Raw genomic sequence first — 14,811 nt, 5'->3', positions numbered from 1 at the left:
GACCTGCAACGTTAAGCCTCTTCCACTCTCCAATCGTGCTGCCTCACCTGCTGCCTATTTCCTGCACCCTCTGCTATTTTACATCAGTCTGTCAGCTGCGCAATCAACGGCTTCCTCGCTCTTCCGCCCGCCTCAGCTCCGATATCTGCAGCCACTGCAAAGTGAAGAGCATGCAAAAGCCACACACTTGTCCATCTGGCTAGTCCACCATCACATTCTCAAGTGCAACGGGTCTGTGGCATTTTGGCTGGAACGCAACTGCGGGCCACAATGAGGTATGTGGAGGCGTGAAACAAAAGCTAACGCTGAAAGGGGATGGAAGAACGCCAGAATATTGAGGGTGGGAATGTCTTTCGAAAATATCCACAGGAGATTGCGATGGGCATCTGGTTTGCCGCAGCTTGCGTCGATTGATGATTGAAGACACTGCGGGACAAAATGCAGTGCCAAGTAGTAGACAGCACAGAAAGACAGCAAGGGGGTTCTGCCGAAACCCGGGATTGAACCAGGGACCTTTAGATCTTCAGTCTAACGCTCTCCCAACTGAGCTATTTCGGCTTGCACTGCTGCAATGCAAAGCTCTTCTCTGTTCCATCTCTCAGCCACTCAGTCCTCTCCTTTGCTATTTCTTGCAAACTTCCTCAACATCTCGCACATTTCATCAAGCAGTGACCTGCAACGTTAAGCCTCTTCCACTCTCCAATCGTGCTGCCTCACCTGCTGCCTATTTCCTGCACCCTCTGCTATTTTACATCAGTCTGTCAGCTGCGCAATCAACGGCTTCCTCGCTCTTCCGCCCGCCTCAGCTCCGATATCTGCAGCCACTGCAAAGTGAAGAGCATGCAAAAGCCACACACTTGTCCATCTGGCTAGTCCACCATCACATTCTCAAGTGCAACGGGTCTGTGGCATTTTGGCTGGAACGCAACTGCGGGCCACAATGAGGTATGTGGAGGCGTGAAACAAAAGCTAACGCTGAAAGGGGATGGAAGAACGCCAGAATATTGAGGGTGGGAATGTCTTTCGAAAATATCCACAGGAGATTGCGATGGGCATCTGGTTTGCCGCAGCTTGCGTCGATTGATGTTTGAAGACACTGCGGGACAAAATGCAGTGCCAAGTAGTAGACAGCACAGAAAGACAGCAAGGGGGTTCTGCCGAAACCCGGGATTGAACCAGGGACCTTTAGATCTTCAGTCTAACGCTCTCCCAACTGAGCTATTTCAGCTTGCACTGCTGCAATGCAAAGCTCTTCTCTGTTCCATCTCTCAGCCACTCAGTCCTCTCCTTTGCTATTTCTTGCAAACTTCCTCAACATCTCGCACATTTCATCAAGCAGTGACCTGCAACGTTAAGCCTCTTCCACTCTCCAATCGTGCTGCCTCACCTGCTGCCTATTTCCTGCACCCTCTGCTATTTTACATCAGTCTGTCAGCTGCGCAATCAACGGCTTCCTCGCTCTTCCGCCCGCCTCAGCTCCGATATCTGCAGCCACTGCAAAGTGAAGAGCATGCAAAAGCCACACACTTGTCCATCTGGCTAGTCCACCATCACATTCTCAAGTGCAACGGGTCTGTGGCATTTTGGCTGGAACGCAACTGCGGGCCACAATGAGGTATGCGGAGGCGTGAAACAAAAGCTAACGCTGAAAGGGGATGGAAGAACGCCAGAATATTGAGGGTGGGAATGTCTTTCGAAAATATCCACAGGAGATTGCGATGGGCATCTGGTTTGTCGCAGCTTGCGTCGATTGATGTTTGAAGACACTGCAGGACAAAATGCAGTGCCAAGTAGTAGACAGCACAGAAAGACAGCAAGGGGGTTCTGCCGAAACCCGGGATTGAACCAGGGACCTTTAGATCTTCAGTCTAACGCTCTCCCAACTGAGCTATTTCGGCTTGCACTGCTGCAATGCAAAGCTCTTCTCTGTTCCATCTCTCAGCCACTCAGTCCTCTCCTTTGCTATTTCTTGCAAACTTCCTCAACATCTCGCACATTTCATCAAGCAGTGACCTGCAACGTTAAGCCTCTTCCACTCTCCAATCATGCTGCCTCACCTGCTGCCTATTTCCTGCACCCTCTGCTATTTTACATCAGTCTGTCAGCTGCGCAATCAACGGCTTCCTCGCTCTTCCGCCCGCCTCAGCTCCGATATCTGCAGCCACTGCAAAGTGAAGAGCATGCAAAAGCCACACACTTGTCCATCTGGCTAGTCCACCATCACATTCTCAAGTGCAACGGGTCTGTGGCACTTTGGCTGGAACGCAACTGCGGGCCACAATGAGGTATGTGGAGGCGTGAAACAAAAGCTAACGCTGAAAGGGGATGGAAGAACGCCAGAATATTGAGGGTGGGAATGTCTTTCGAAAATATCGACAGGAGATTGCGATGGGCATCTGGTTTGCCGCAGCTTGCGTCGATTGATGTTTGAAGACACTGCGGGACAAAATGCAGTGCCAAGTAGTAGACAGCACAGAAAGACAGCAAGGGGGTTCTGCCGAAACCCGGGACCTTTAGATCTTCAGTCTAATGCTCTCCCAACTGAGCTATTTCGGCTTCCACTGCTGCAATGCAAAGCTCTTCTCTGTTCCATCTCTCAGCCACTCAGTCCTCTCCTTTGCTATTTCTTGCAAACTTCCTCAACATCTCGCACATTTCATCAAGCAGTGACCTGCAACGTTAAGCCTCTTCCACTCTCCAATCGTGCTGCCTCACCTGCTGCCTATTTCCTGCACCCTCTGCTATTTTACATCAGTCTGTCAGCTGCGCAATCAACGGCTTCCTCGCTCTTCTGCCCGCCTCAGCTCCGATATCTGCAGCCACTGCAAAGTGAAGAGCATGCAAAAGCCACACACTTGTCCATCTGGCGAGTCCACCATCACATTCTCAAGTGCAACGGGTCTGTGGCATTTTGGCTGGAACGCAACTGCGGGCCACAATGAGGTATGTGGAGGCGTGAAACGAAAGCTAACGCTGAAAGGGGATGGAAGAACGCCAGAATATTGAGGGTGGGAATGTCTTTCGAAAATATCGACAGGAGATTGCGATGGGCATCTGGTTTGTCGCAGCTTGCGTCGATTGATGTTTGAAGACACTGCGGGACAAAATGCAGTGCCAAGTAGTAGACAGCACAGAAAGACAGCAAGGGGGTTCTGCCGAAACCCGGGATTGAACCAGGGACCTTTAGATCTTCAGTCTAACGCTCTCCCAACTGAGCTATTTCGGCTTGCACTGCTGCAATGCAAAGCTCTTCTCTGTTCCATCTCTCAGCCACTCAGTCCTCTCCTTTGCTATTTCTTGCAAACTTCCTCAACATCTCGCACATTTCATCAAGCAGTGACCTGCAACGTTAAGCCTCTTCCACTCTCCAATCATGCTGCCTCACCTGCTGCCTATTTCCTGCACCCTCTGCTATTTTACATCAGTCTGTCAGCTGCGCAATCAACGGCTTCCTCGCTCTTCCGCCCGCCTCAGCTCCGATATCTGCAGCCACTGCAAAGTGAAGAGCATGCAAAAGCCACACACTTGTCCATCTGGCTAGTCCACCATCACATTCTCAAGTGCAACGGGTCTGTGGCACTTTGGCTGGAACGCAACTGCGGGCCACAATGAGGTATGTGGAGGCGTGAAACAAAAGCTAACGCTGAAAGGGGATGGAAGAACGCCAGAATATTGAGGGTGGGAATGTCTTTCGAAAATATCGACAGGAGATTGCGATGGGCATCTGGTTTGCCGCAGCTTGCGTCGATTGATGTTTGAAGACACTACGGGACAAAATGCAGTGCCAAGTAGTAGACAGCACAGAAAGCCAGCAAGGGGGTTCTGCCGAAACCCGGGATTGAACCAGGGACCTTTAGATCTTCAGTCTAACGCTCTCCCAACTGAGCTATTTCGGCTTGCACTGCTGCAATGCAAAGCTCTTCTCTGTTCCATCTCTCAGCCACTCAGTCCTCTCCTTTGCTATTTCTTGCAAACTTCCTCAACATCTCGCACATTTCATCAAGCAGTGACCTGCAACGTTAAGCCTCTTCCACTCTCCAATCGTGCTGCCTCACCTGCTGCCTATTTCCTGCACCCTCTGCTATTTTACATCAGTCTGTCAGCTGCGCAATCAACGGCTTCCTCGCTCTTCCGCCCGCCTCAGCTCCGATATCTGCAGCCACTGCAAAGTGAAGAGCATGCAAAAGCCACACACTTGTCCATCTGGCTAGTCCACCATCACATTCTCAAGTGCAACGCGTCTGTGGCATTTTGGCTGGAACGCAACTGCGGGCCACAATGAGGTATGTGGAGGCGTGAAACAAAAGCTAACGCTGAAAGGGGATGGAAGAACGCCAGAATATTGAGGGTGGGAATGTCTTTCGAAAATATCGACAGGAGATTGCGATGGGCATCTGGTTTGCCGCAGCTTGCGTCGATTGATGTTTGAAGACACTGCGGGACAAAATGCAGTGCCAAGTAGTAGACAGCACAGAAAGCCAGCAAGGGGGTTCTGCCGAAACCCGGGACCTTTAGATCTTCAGTCTAATGCTCTCCCAACTGAGCTATTTCGGCTTCCACTGCTGCAATGCAAAGCTCTTCTCTGTTCCATCTCTCAGCCACTCAGTCCTCTCCTTTGCTATTTCTTGCAAACTTCCTCAACATCTCGCACATTTCATCAAGCAGTGACCTGCAACGTTAAGCCTCTTCCACTCTCCAATCGTGCTGCCTCACCTGCTGCCTATTTCCTGCACCCTCTGCTATTTTACATCAGTCTATCAGCTGCGCAATCAACGGCTTCCTCGCTCTTCTGCCCGCCTCAGCTCCGATATCTGCAGCCACTGCAAAGTGAAGAGCATGCAAAAGCCACACACTTGTCCATCTGGCGAGTCCACCATCACATTCTCAAGTGCAACGGGTCTGTGGCATTTTGGCTGGAACGCAACTGCGGGCCACAATGAGGTATGTGGAGGCGTGAAACAAAAGCTAACGCTGAAAGGGGATGGAAGAACGCCAGAATATTGAGGGTGGGAATGTCTTTCGAAAATATCGACAGGAGATTGCGATGGGCATCTGGTTTGTCGCAGCTTGCGTCGATTGATGTTTGAAGACACTGCGGGACAAAATGCAGTGCCAAGTAGTAGACAGCACAGAAAGCCAGCAAGGGGGTTCTGCCGAAACCCGGGATTGAACCAGGGACCTTTAGATCTTCAGTCTAACACTCTCCCAACTGAGCTATTTCGGCTTGCACTGCTGCAATGCAAAGCTCTTCTCTGTTCCATCTCTCAGCCACTCAGTCCTCTCCTTTGCTATTTCTTGCAAACTTCCTCAACATCTCGCACATTTCATCAAGCAGTGACCTGCAACGTTAAGCCTCTTCCACTCTCCAATCGTGCTGCCTCACCTGCTGCCTATTTCCTGCACCCTCTGCTATTTTACATCAGTCTGTCAGCTGCGCAATCAACGGCTTCCTCGCTCTTCCGCCCGCCTCAGCTCCGATATCTGCAGCCACTGCAAAGTGAAGAGCATGCAAAAGCCACACACTTGTCCATCTGGCTAGTCCACCATCACATTCTCAAGTGCAACGGGTCTGTGGCATTTTGGCTGGAACGCAACTGCGGGCCACAATGAGGTATGTGGAGGCGTGAAACAAAAGCTAACGCTGAAAGGGGATGGAAGAACGCCAGAATATTGAGGGTGGGAATGTCTTTCGAAAATATCGACAGGAGATTGCGATGGGCATCTGGTTTGTCGCAGCTTGCGTCGATTGATGTTTGAAGACAATGCGGGACAAAATGCAGTGCCAAGTAGTAGACAGCACAGAAAGACAGCAAGGGGGTTCTGCCGAAACCCGGGATTGAACCAGGGACCTTTGGATTTTCAGTCTAACGCTCTCCCAACTGAGCTATTTCGGCTTGCACTGCTGCAATGCAAAGCTCTTCTCTGTTCCATCTCTCAGCCACTCAGTCCTCTCCTTTGCTATTTCTTGCAAACTTCCTCAACATCTCGCACATTTCATCAAGCAGTGACCTGCAACGTTAAGCCTCTTCCACTCTCCAATCGTGCTGCCTCACCTGCTGCCTATTTCCTGCACCCTCTGCTATTTTACATCAGTCTGTCAGCTGCGCAATCAACGGCTTCCTCGCTCTTCCGCCCGCCTCAGCTCCGATATCTGCAGCCACTGCAAAGTGAAGAGCATGCAAAAGCCACACACTTGTCCATCTGGCTAGTCCACCATCACATTCTCAAGTGCAACGGGTCTGTGGCATTTTGGCTGGAACGCAACTGCGGGCCACAATGAGGTATGTGGAGGCGTGAAACAAAAGCTAACGCTGAAAGGGGATGGAAGAACGCCAGAATATTGAGGGTGGGAATGTCTTTCGAAAATATCGACAGGAGATTGCGATGGGCATCTGGTTTGTCGCAGCTTGCGTCGATTGATGTTTGAAGACACTGCGGGACAAAATGCAGTGCCAAGTAGTAGACAGCACAGAAAGCCAGCAAAGGGGTTCGGCTGAAACGCGGGATTGAACCAGGGACCTTTAGATCTTCAGTCTAACGCTCTCCCAACTGAGCTATTTCAGCTTCCACTGCTGCAATGCAAAGCTCTTCTCTGTTCCATCTCTCAGCCACTCAGTCCTCTCCTTTGCTATTTCTTGCAAACTTCCTCAACATCTCGCACATTTCATCAAGCAGTGACCTGCAACGTTAAGCCTCTTCCACTCTCCAATCGTGCTGCCTCACCTGCTGCCTATTTCCTGCACCCTCTGCTATTTTACATCAGTCTGTCAGCTGCGCAATCAACGGCTTCCTCGCTCTTCCGCCCGCCTCAGCTCCGATATCTGCAGCCACTGCAAAGTGAAGAGCATGCAAAAGCCACACACTTGTCCATCTGGCTAGTCCACCATCACATTCTCAAGTGCAACGGGTCTGTGGCATTTTGGCTGGAACGCAACTGCGGGCCACAATGAGGTATGTGGAGGCGTGAAACAAAAGCTAACGCTGAAAGGGGATGGAAGAACGCCAGAATATTGAGGGTGGGAATGTCTTTCGAAAATATCGACAGGAGATTGCGATGGGCATCTGGATTGCCGCAGCTTGCGTCGATTGATGTTTGAAGACACTGCGGGACAAAATGCAGTGCCAAGTAGTAGACAGCACAGAAAGCCAGCAAGGGGGTTCTGCCGAAACCCGGGATTGAACCAGGGACCTTTAGATCTTCAGTCTAACGCTCTCCCAACTGAGCTATTTCGGCTTGCACTGCTGCAATGCAAAGCTCTTCTCTGTTCCATCTCTCAGCCACTCAGTCCTCTCCTTTGCTATTTCTTGCAAACTTCCTCAACATCTCGCACATTTCATCAAGCAGTGACCTGCAACGTTAAGCCTCTTCCACTCTCCAATCGTGCTGCCTCACCTGCTGCCTATTTCCTGCACCCTCTGCTATTTTACATCAGTCTGTCAGCTGCGCAATCAACGGCTTCCTCGCTCTTCCGCCCGCCTCAGCTCCGATATCTGCAGCCACTGCAAAGTGAAGAGCATGCAAAAGCCACACACTTGTCCATCTGGCTAGTCCACCATCACATTCTCAAGTGCAACGCGTCTGTGGCATTTTGGCTGGAACGCAACTGCGGGCCACAATGAGGTATGTGGAGGCGTGAAACAAAAGCTAACGCTGAAAGGGGATGGAAGAACGCCAGAATATTGAGGGTGGGAATGTCTTTCGAAAATATCGACAGGAGATTGCGATGGGCATCTGGTTTGCCGCAGCTTGCGTCGATTGATGTTTGAAGACACTGCGGGACAAAATGCAGTGCCAAGTAGTAGACAGCACAGAAAGCCAGCAAGGGGGTTCTGCCGAAACCCGGGACCTTTAGATCTTCAGTCTAATGCTCTCCCAACTGAGCTATTTCGGCTTCCACTGCTGCAATGCAAAGCTCTTCTCTGTTCCATCTCTCAGCCACTCAGTCCTCTCCTTTGCTATTTCTTGCAAACTTCCTCAACATCTCGCACATTTCATCAAGCAGTGACCTGCAACGTTAAGCCTCTTCCACTCTCCAATCGTGCTGCCTCACCTGCTGCCTATTTCCTGCACCCTCTGCTATTTTACATCAGTCTATCAGCTGCGCAATCAACGGCTTCCTCGCTCTTCTGCCCGCCTCAGCTCCGATATCTGCAGCCACTGCAAAGTGAAGAGCATGCAAAAGCCACACACTTGTCCATCTGGCGAGTCCACCATCACATTCTCAAGTGCAACGGGTCTGTGGCATTTTGGCTGGAACGCAACTGCGGGCCACAATGAGGTATGTGGAGGCGTGAAACAAAAGCTAACGCTGAAAGGGGATGGAAGAACGCCAGAATATTGAGGGTGGGAATGTCTTTCGAAAATATCGACAGGAGATTGCGATGGGCATCTGGTTTGTCGCAGCTTGCGTCGATTGATGTTTGAAGACACTGCGGGACAAAATGCAGTGCCAAGTAGTAGACAGCACAGAAAGCCAGCAAGGGGGTTCTGCCGAAACCCGGGATTGAACCAGGGACCTTTAGATCTTCAGTCTAACACTCTCCCAACTGAGCTATTTCGGCTTGCACTGCTGCAATGCAAAGCTCTTCTCTGTTCCATCTCTCAGCCACTCAGTCCTCTCCTTTGCTATTTCTTGCAAACTTCCTCAACATCTCGCACATTTCATCAAGCAGTGACCTGCAACGTTAAGCCTCTTCCACTCTCCAATCGTGCTGCCTCACCTGCTGCCTATTTCCTGCACCCTCTGCTATTTTACATCAGTCTGTCAGCTGCGCAATCAACGGCTTCCTCGCTCTTCCGCCCGCCTCAGCTCCGATATCTGCAGCCACTGCAAAGTGAAGAGCATGCAAAAGCCACACACTTGTCCATCTGGCTAGTCCACCATCACATTCTCAAGTGCAACGGGTCTGTGGCATTTTGGCTGGAACGCAACTGCGGGCCACAATGAGGTATGTGGAGGCGTGAAACAAAAGCTAACGCTGAAAGGGGATGGAAGAACGCCAGAATATTGAGGGTGGGAATGTCTTTCGAAAATATCGACAGGAGATTGCGATGGGCATCTGGTTTGTCGCAGCTTGCGTCGATTGATGTTTGAAGACAATGCGGGACAAAATGCAGTGCCAAGTAGTAGACAGCACAGAAAGACAGCAAGGGGGTTCTGCCGAAACCCGGGATTGAACCAGGGACCTTTGGATTTTCAGTCTAACGCTCTCCCAACTGAGCTATTTCGGCTTGCACTGCTGCAATGCAAAGCTCTTCTCTGTTCCATCTCTCAGCCACTCAGTCCTCTCCTTTGCTATTTCTTGCAAACTTCCTCAACATCTCGCACATTTCATCAAGCAGTGACCTGCAACGTTAAGCCTCTTCCACTCTCCAATCGTGCTGCCTCACCTGCTGCCTATTTCCTGCACCCTCTGCTATTTTACATCAGTCTGTCAGCTGCGCAATCAACGGCTTCCTCGCTCTTCCGCCCGCCTCAGCTCCGATATCTGCAGCCACTGCAAAGTGAAGAGCATGCAAAAGCCACACACTTGTCCATCTGGCTAGTCCACCATCACATTCTCAAGTGCAACGGGTCTGTGGCATTTTGGCTGGAACGCAACTGCGGGCCACAATGAGGTATGTGGAGGCGTGAAACAAAAGCTAACGCTGAAAGGGGATGGAAGAACGCCAGAATATTGAGGGTGGGAATGTCTTTCGAAAATATCGACAGGAGATTGCGATGGGCATCTGGTTTGTCGCAGCTTGCGTCGATTGATGTTTGAAGACACTGCGGGACAAAATGCAGTGCCAAGTAGTAGACAGCACAGAAAGCCAGCAAAGGGGTTCGGCTGAAACGCGGGATTGAACCAGGGACCTTTAGATCTTCAGTCTAACGCTCTCCCAACTGAGCTATTTCAGCTTCCACTGCTGCAATGCAAAGCTCTTCTCTGTTCCATCTCTCAGCCACTCAGTCCTCTCCTTTGCTATTTCTTGCAAACTTCCTCAACATCTCGCACATTTCATCAAGCAGTGACCTGCAACGTTAAGCCTCTTCCACTCTCCAATCGTGCTGCCTCACCTGCTGCCTATTTCCTGCACCCTCTGCTATTTTACATCAGTCTGTCAGCTGCGCAATCAACGGCTTCCTCGCTCTTCCGCCCGCCTCAGCTCCGATATCTGCAGCCACTGCAAAGTGAAGAGCATGCAAAAGCCACACACTTGTCCATCTGGCTAGTCCACCATCACATTCTCAAGTGCAACGGGTCTGTGGCATTTTGGCTGGAACGCAACTGCGGGCCACAATGAGGTATGTGGAGGCGTGAAACAAAAGCTAACGCTGAAAGGGGATGGAAGAACGCCAGAATATTGAGGGTGGGAATGTCTTTCGAAAATATCGACAGGAGATTGCGATGGGCATCTGGATTGCCGCAGCTTGCGTCGATTGATGTTTGAAGACACTGCGGGACAAAATGCAGTGCCAAGTAGTAGACAGCACAGAAAGCCAGCAAGGGGGTTCTGCCGAAACCCGGGATTGAACCAGGGACCTTTAGATCTTCAGTCTAACGCTCTCCCAACTGAGCTATTTCGGCTTGCACTGCTGCAATGCAAAGCTCTTCTCTGTTCCATCTCTCAGCCACTCAGTCCTCTCCTTTGCTATTTCTTGCAAACTTCCTCAACATCTCGCACATTTCATCAAGCAGTGACCTGCAACGTTAAGCCTCTTCCACTCTCCAATCGTGCTGCCTCACCTGCTGCCTATTTCCTGCACCCTCTGCTATTTTACATCAGTCTGTCAGCTGCGCAATCAACGGCTTCCTCGCTCTTCCGCCCGCCTCAGCTCCGATATCTGCAGCCACTGCAAAGTGAAGAGCATGCAAAAGCCACACACTTGTCCATCTGGCTAGTCCACCATCACATTCTCAAGTGCAACGGGTCTGTGGCATTTTGGCTGGAACGCAACTGCGGGCCACAATGAGGTATGTGGAGGCGTGAAACAAAAGCTAACGCTGAAAGGGGATGGAAGAACGGCAGAATATTGAGGGTGGGAATGTCTTTCGAAAATATCGACAGGAGATTGCGATGGGCATCTGGTTTGCCGCAGCTTGCGTCGATTGATGTTTGAAGACACTGCGGGACAAAATGCAGTGCCAAGTAGTAGACAGCACAGAAAGCCAGCAAGGGGGTTCTGCCGAAACCCGGGATTGAACCAGGGACCTTTAGATCTTCAGTCTAACGCTCTCCCAACTGAGCTATTTCAGCTTGCACTGCTGCAATGCAAAGCTCTTCTCTGTTCCATCTCTCAGCCACTCAGTCCTCTCCTTTGCTATTTCTTGCAAACTTCCTCAACATCTCGCACATTTCATCAAGCAGTGACCTGCAACGTTAAGCCTCTTCCACTCTCCAATCGTGCTGCCTCACCTGCTGCCTATTTCCTGCACCCTCTGCTATTTTACATCAGTCTGTCAGCTGCGCAATCAACGGCTTCCTCGCTCTTCCGCCCGCCTCAGCTCCGATATCTGCAGCCACTGCAAAGTGAAGAGCATGCAAAAGCCACACACTTGTCCATCTGGCTAGTCCACCATCACATTCTCAAGTGCAACGGGTCTGTGGCATTTTGGCTGGAACGCAACTGCGGGCCACAATGAGGTATGTGGAGGCGTGAAACAAAAGCTAACGCTGAAAGGGGATGGAAGAACGCCAGAATATTGAGGGTGGGAATGTCTTTCGAAAATATCCACAGGAGATTGCGATGGGCATCTGCTTTGCCGCAGCTTGCGTCGATTGATGTTTGAAGACACTGCGGGACAAAATGCAGTGCCAAGTAGTAGACAGCACAGAAAGCCAGCAAGGGGGTTCTGCCGAAACCCGGGATTGAACCAGGGACCTTTAGATCTTCAGTCTAACGCTCTCCCAACTGAGCTATTTCGGCTTGCACTGCTGCAATGCAAAGCTCTTCTCTGTTCCATCTCTCAGCCACTCAGTCCTCTCCTTTGCTATTTCTTGCAAACTTCCTCAACATCTCGCACATTTCATCAAGCAGTGACCTGCAACGTTAAGCCTCTTCCACTCTCCAATCGTGCTGCCTCACCTGCTGCCTATTTCCTGCACCCTCTGCTATTTTACATCAGTCTGTCAGCTGCGCAATCAACGGCTTCCTCGCTCTTCCGCCCGCCTCAGCTCCGATATCTGCAGCCACTGCAAAGTGAAGAGCATGCAAAAGCCACACACTTGTCCATCTGGCTAGTCCACCATCACATTCTCAATTGCAACGGGTCTGTGGCATTTTGGCTGGAACGCAACTGCGGGCCACAATGAGGTATGTGGAGGCGTGAAACAAAAGCTAACGCTGAAAGGGGATGGAAGAACGCCAGAATATTGAGGGTGGGAATGTCTTTCGAAAATATCGACAGGAGATTGCGATGGGCATCTGGTTGGTCGCAGCTTGCGTCGATTGATGTTTGAAGACACTGCGGGACAAAATGCAGTGCCAAGTAGTAGACAGCACAGAAAGCCAGCAAAGGGGTTCGGCTGAAACGCGGGATTGAACCAGGGACCTTTAGATCTTCAGTCTAACGCTCTCCCAACTGAGCTATTTTGGCTTCCACTGCTGCAATGCAAAGCTCTTCTCTGTTCCATCTCTCAGCCACTCAGTCCTCTCCTTTGCTATTTCTTGCAAACTTCCTCAACATCTCGCACATTTCATCAAGCAGTGACCTGCAACGTTAAGCCTCTTCCACTCTCCAATCGTGCTGCCTCACCTGCTGCCTATTTCCTGCACCCTCTGCTATTTTACATCAGTCTGTCAGCTGCGCAATCAACAGCTTCCTCGCTCTTCCGCCCGCCTCAGCTCCGATATCTGCAGCCACTGCAAAGTGAAGAGCATGCAAAAGCCACACACTTGTCCATCTGGCTAGTCCACCATCACATTCTCAAGTGCAACGGGTCTGTGGCATTTTGGCTGGAACGCAACTGCGGGCCACAATGAGGTATGTGGAGGCGTGAAACAAAAGCTAACGCTGAAAGGGGATGGAAGAACGGCAGAATATTGAGGGTGGGAATGTCTTTCGAAAATATCGACAGGAGATTGCGATGGGCATCTGGTTTGCCGCAGCTTGCGTCGATTGATGTTTGAAGACACTGCGGGACAAAATGCAGTGCCAAGTAGTAGACAGCACAGAAAGCCAGCAAGGGGGTTCTGCCGAAACCCGGGATTGAACCAGGGACCTTTCGATCTTCAGTCTAACGCTCTCCCAACTGAGCTATTTCGGCTTGCACTGCTGCAATGCAAAGCTCTTCTCTGTTCCATCTCTCAGCCACTCAGTCCTCTCCTTTGCTATTTCTTGCAAACTTCCTCAACATCTCGCACATTTCATCAAGCAGTGACCTGCAACGTTAAGCCTCTTCCACTCTCCAATCGTGCTGCCTCACCTGCTGCCTATTTCCTGCACCCTCTGCTATTTTACATCAGTCTGTCAGCTGCGCAATCAACGGCTTCCTCGCTCTTCCGCCCGCCTCAGCTCCGATATCTGCAGCCACTGCAAAGTGAAGAGCATGCAAAAGCCACACACTTGTCCATCTGGCTAGTCCACCATCACATTCTCAAGTGCAACGGGTCTGTGGCATTTTGGCTGGAACGCAACTGCGGGCCACAATGAGGTATGTGGAGGCGTGAAACAAAAGCTAACGCTGAAAGGGGATGGAAGAACGCCAGAATATTGAGGGTGGGAATGTCTTTCGAAAATATCCACAGGAGATTGCGATGGGCATCTGCTTTGCCGCAGCTTGCGTCGATTGATGTTTGAAGACACTGCGGGACAAAATGCAGTGCCAAGTAGTAGACAGCACAGAAAGCCAGCAAGGGGGTTCTGCCGAAACCCGGGATTGAACCAGGGACCTTTAGATCTTCAGTCTAACGCTCTCCCAACTGAGCTATTTCGGCTTGCACTGCTGCAATGCAAAGCTCTTCTCTGTTCCATCTCTCAGCCACTCAGTCCTCTCCTTTGCTATTTCTTGCAAACTTCCTCAACATCTCGCACATTTCATCAAGCAGTGACCTGCAACGTTAAGCCTCTTCCACTCTCCAATCGTGCTGCCTCACCTGCTGCCTATTTCCTGCACCCTCTGCTATTTTACATCAGTCTGTCAGCTGCGCAATCAACGGCTTCCTCGCTCTTCCGCCCGCCTCAGCTCCGATATCTGCAGCCACTGCAAAGTGAAGAGCATGCAAAAGCCACACACTTGTCCATCTGGCTAGTCCACCATCACATTCTCAAGTGCAACGGGTCTGTGGCATTTTGGCTGGAACGCAACTGCGGGCCACAATGAGGTATGTGGAGGCGTGAAACAAAAGCTAACGCTGAAAGGGGATGGAAGAACGCCAGAATATTGAGGGTGGGAATGTCTTTCGAAAATATCGACAGGAGATTGCGATGGGCATCTGGTTTGCCGCAGCTTGCGTCGATTGATGTTTGAAGACACTGCGGGACAAAATGCAGTGCCAAGTAGTAGACAGCACAGAAAGCCAGCAAGGGGGTTCTGCCGAAACCCGGGATTGAACCAGGGACCTTTAGATCTTCAGTCTAACGCTCTCCCAACTGAGCTATTTCGGCTTGCACTGCTGCAATGCAAAGCTCTTCTCTGTTCCATCTCTCAGCCACTCAGTCCTCTCCTTTGCTATTTCTTGCAAACTTCCTCAACATCTCGCACATTTCATCAAGCAGTGACCTGCAACGTTAAGCCTCTTCCACTCTCCAATCGTGCTGCCTCACCTGCTGCCTATTTCCTGCACCCTCTGCTATTTTACATCAGTCTGTCAGCTGCGCAATCAA

General features: G+C 50.8%; 19 non-coding genes across 19 annotated transcripts; all 19 read right to left on the bottom strand.

Annotated features, from left to right (window-relative positions):
- Positions 1-485: 485 nt before the first annotated feature.
- trnaf-gaa (transfer RNA phenylalanine (anticodon GAA)) lies at positions 486-558 on the bottom strand. Its single transcript has one exon. It is a non-coding gene; the product is annotated as a tRNA-Phe (tRNA).
- Positions 559-1,155: 597 nt separating this feature from the next.
- Positions 1,156-1,228, bottom strand: trnaf-gaa (transfer RNA phenylalanine (anticodon GAA)). Its single transcript has one exon. It is a non-coding gene; the product is annotated as a tRNA-Phe (tRNA).
- Positions 1,229-1,825: 597 nt separating this feature from the next.
- trnaf-gaa (transfer RNA phenylalanine (anticodon GAA)) lies at positions 1,826-1,898 on the bottom strand. Its single transcript has one exon. It is a non-coding gene; the product is annotated as a tRNA-Phe (tRNA).
- A 1,255-nt stretch (positions 1,899-3,153) lies between these two features.
- trnaf-gaa (transfer RNA phenylalanine (anticodon GAA)) lies at positions 3,154-3,226 on the bottom strand. Its single transcript has one exon. It is a non-coding gene; the product is annotated as a tRNA-Phe (tRNA).
- Positions 3,227-3,823: 597 nt separating this feature from the next.
- trnaf-gaa (transfer RNA phenylalanine (anticodon GAA)) lies at positions 3,824-3,896 on the bottom strand. Its single transcript has one exon. It is a non-coding gene; the product is annotated as a tRNA-Phe (tRNA).
- A 1,255-nt stretch (positions 3,897-5,151) lies between these two features.
- On the bottom strand, positions 5,152-5,224 carry trnaf-gaa (transfer RNA phenylalanine (anticodon GAA)). The gene has a single exon. It is a non-coding gene; the product is annotated as a tRNA-Phe (tRNA).
- Positions 5,225-5,821: 597 nt separating this feature from the next.
- Positions 5,822-5,894, bottom strand: trnaf-gaa (transfer RNA phenylalanine (anticodon GAA)). The gene has a single exon. It is a non-coding gene; the product is annotated as a tRNA-Phe (tRNA).
- Positions 5,895-6,491: 597 nt separating this feature from the next.
- On the bottom strand, positions 6,492-6,564 carry trnaf-gaa (transfer RNA phenylalanine (anticodon GAA)). The gene has a single exon. It is a non-coding gene; the product is annotated as a tRNA-Phe (tRNA).
- A 597-nt stretch (positions 6,565-7,161) lies between these two features.
- Positions 7,162-7,234, bottom strand: trnaf-gaa (transfer RNA phenylalanine (anticodon GAA)). Its single transcript has one exon. It is a non-coding gene; the product is annotated as a tRNA-Phe (tRNA).
- Positions 7,235-8,489: 1,255 nt separating this feature from the next.
- Positions 8,490-8,562, bottom strand: trnaf-gaa (transfer RNA phenylalanine (anticodon GAA)). Its single transcript has one exon. It is a non-coding gene; the product is annotated as a tRNA-Phe (tRNA).
- Positions 8,563-9,159: 597 nt separating this feature from the next.
- On the bottom strand, positions 9,160-9,232 carry trnaf-gaa (transfer RNA phenylalanine (anticodon GAA)). Its single transcript has one exon. It is a non-coding gene; the product is annotated as a tRNA-Phe (tRNA).
- Positions 9,233-9,829: 597 nt separating this feature from the next.
- On the bottom strand, positions 9,830-9,902 carry trnaf-gaa (transfer RNA phenylalanine (anticodon GAA)). Its single transcript has one exon. It is a non-coding gene; the product is annotated as a tRNA-Phe (tRNA).
- Positions 9,903-10,499: 597 nt separating this feature from the next.
- Positions 10,500-10,572, bottom strand: trnaf-gaa (transfer RNA phenylalanine (anticodon GAA)). The gene has a single exon. It is a non-coding gene; the product is annotated as a tRNA-Phe (tRNA).
- A 597-nt stretch (positions 10,573-11,169) lies between these two features.
- On the bottom strand, positions 11,170-11,242 carry trnaf-gaa (transfer RNA phenylalanine (anticodon GAA)). Its single transcript has one exon. It is a non-coding gene; the product is annotated as a tRNA-Phe (tRNA).
- Positions 11,243-11,839: 597 nt separating this feature from the next.
- Positions 11,840-11,912, bottom strand: trnaf-gaa (transfer RNA phenylalanine (anticodon GAA)). The gene has a single exon. It is a non-coding gene; the product is annotated as a tRNA-Phe (tRNA).
- A 597-nt stretch (positions 11,913-12,509) lies between these two features.
- On the bottom strand, positions 12,510-12,582 carry trnaf-gaa (transfer RNA phenylalanine (anticodon GAA)). The gene has a single exon. It is a non-coding gene; the product is annotated as a tRNA-Phe (tRNA).
- Positions 12,583-13,179: 597 nt separating this feature from the next.
- On the bottom strand, positions 13,180-13,252 carry trnaf-gaa (transfer RNA phenylalanine (anticodon GAA)). The gene has a single exon. It is a non-coding gene; the product is annotated as a tRNA-Phe (tRNA).
- Positions 13,253-13,849: 597 nt separating this feature from the next.
- On the bottom strand, positions 13,850-13,922 carry trnaf-gaa (transfer RNA phenylalanine (anticodon GAA)). Its single transcript has one exon. It is a non-coding gene; the product is annotated as a tRNA-Phe (tRNA).
- A 597-nt stretch (positions 13,923-14,519) lies between these two features.
- trnaf-gaa (transfer RNA phenylalanine (anticodon GAA)) lies at positions 14,520-14,592 on the bottom strand. The gene has a single exon. It is a non-coding gene; the product is annotated as a tRNA-Phe (tRNA).
- Positions 14,593-14,811: the final 219 nt, after the last annotated feature.

This window comes from Mustelus asterias, chromosome 3 (assembly GCF_964213995.1).
Source record: "Mustelus asterias chromosome 3, sMusAst1.hap1.1, whole genome shotgun sequence".
In the NCBI taxonomy this organism is placed as follows: domain Eukaryota; kingdom Metazoa; phylum Chordata; class Chondrichthyes; order Carcharhiniformes; family Triakidae; genus Mustelus; species Mustelus asterias.
This window is presented reverse-complemented; position numbering and strand designations above follow the sequence as displayed.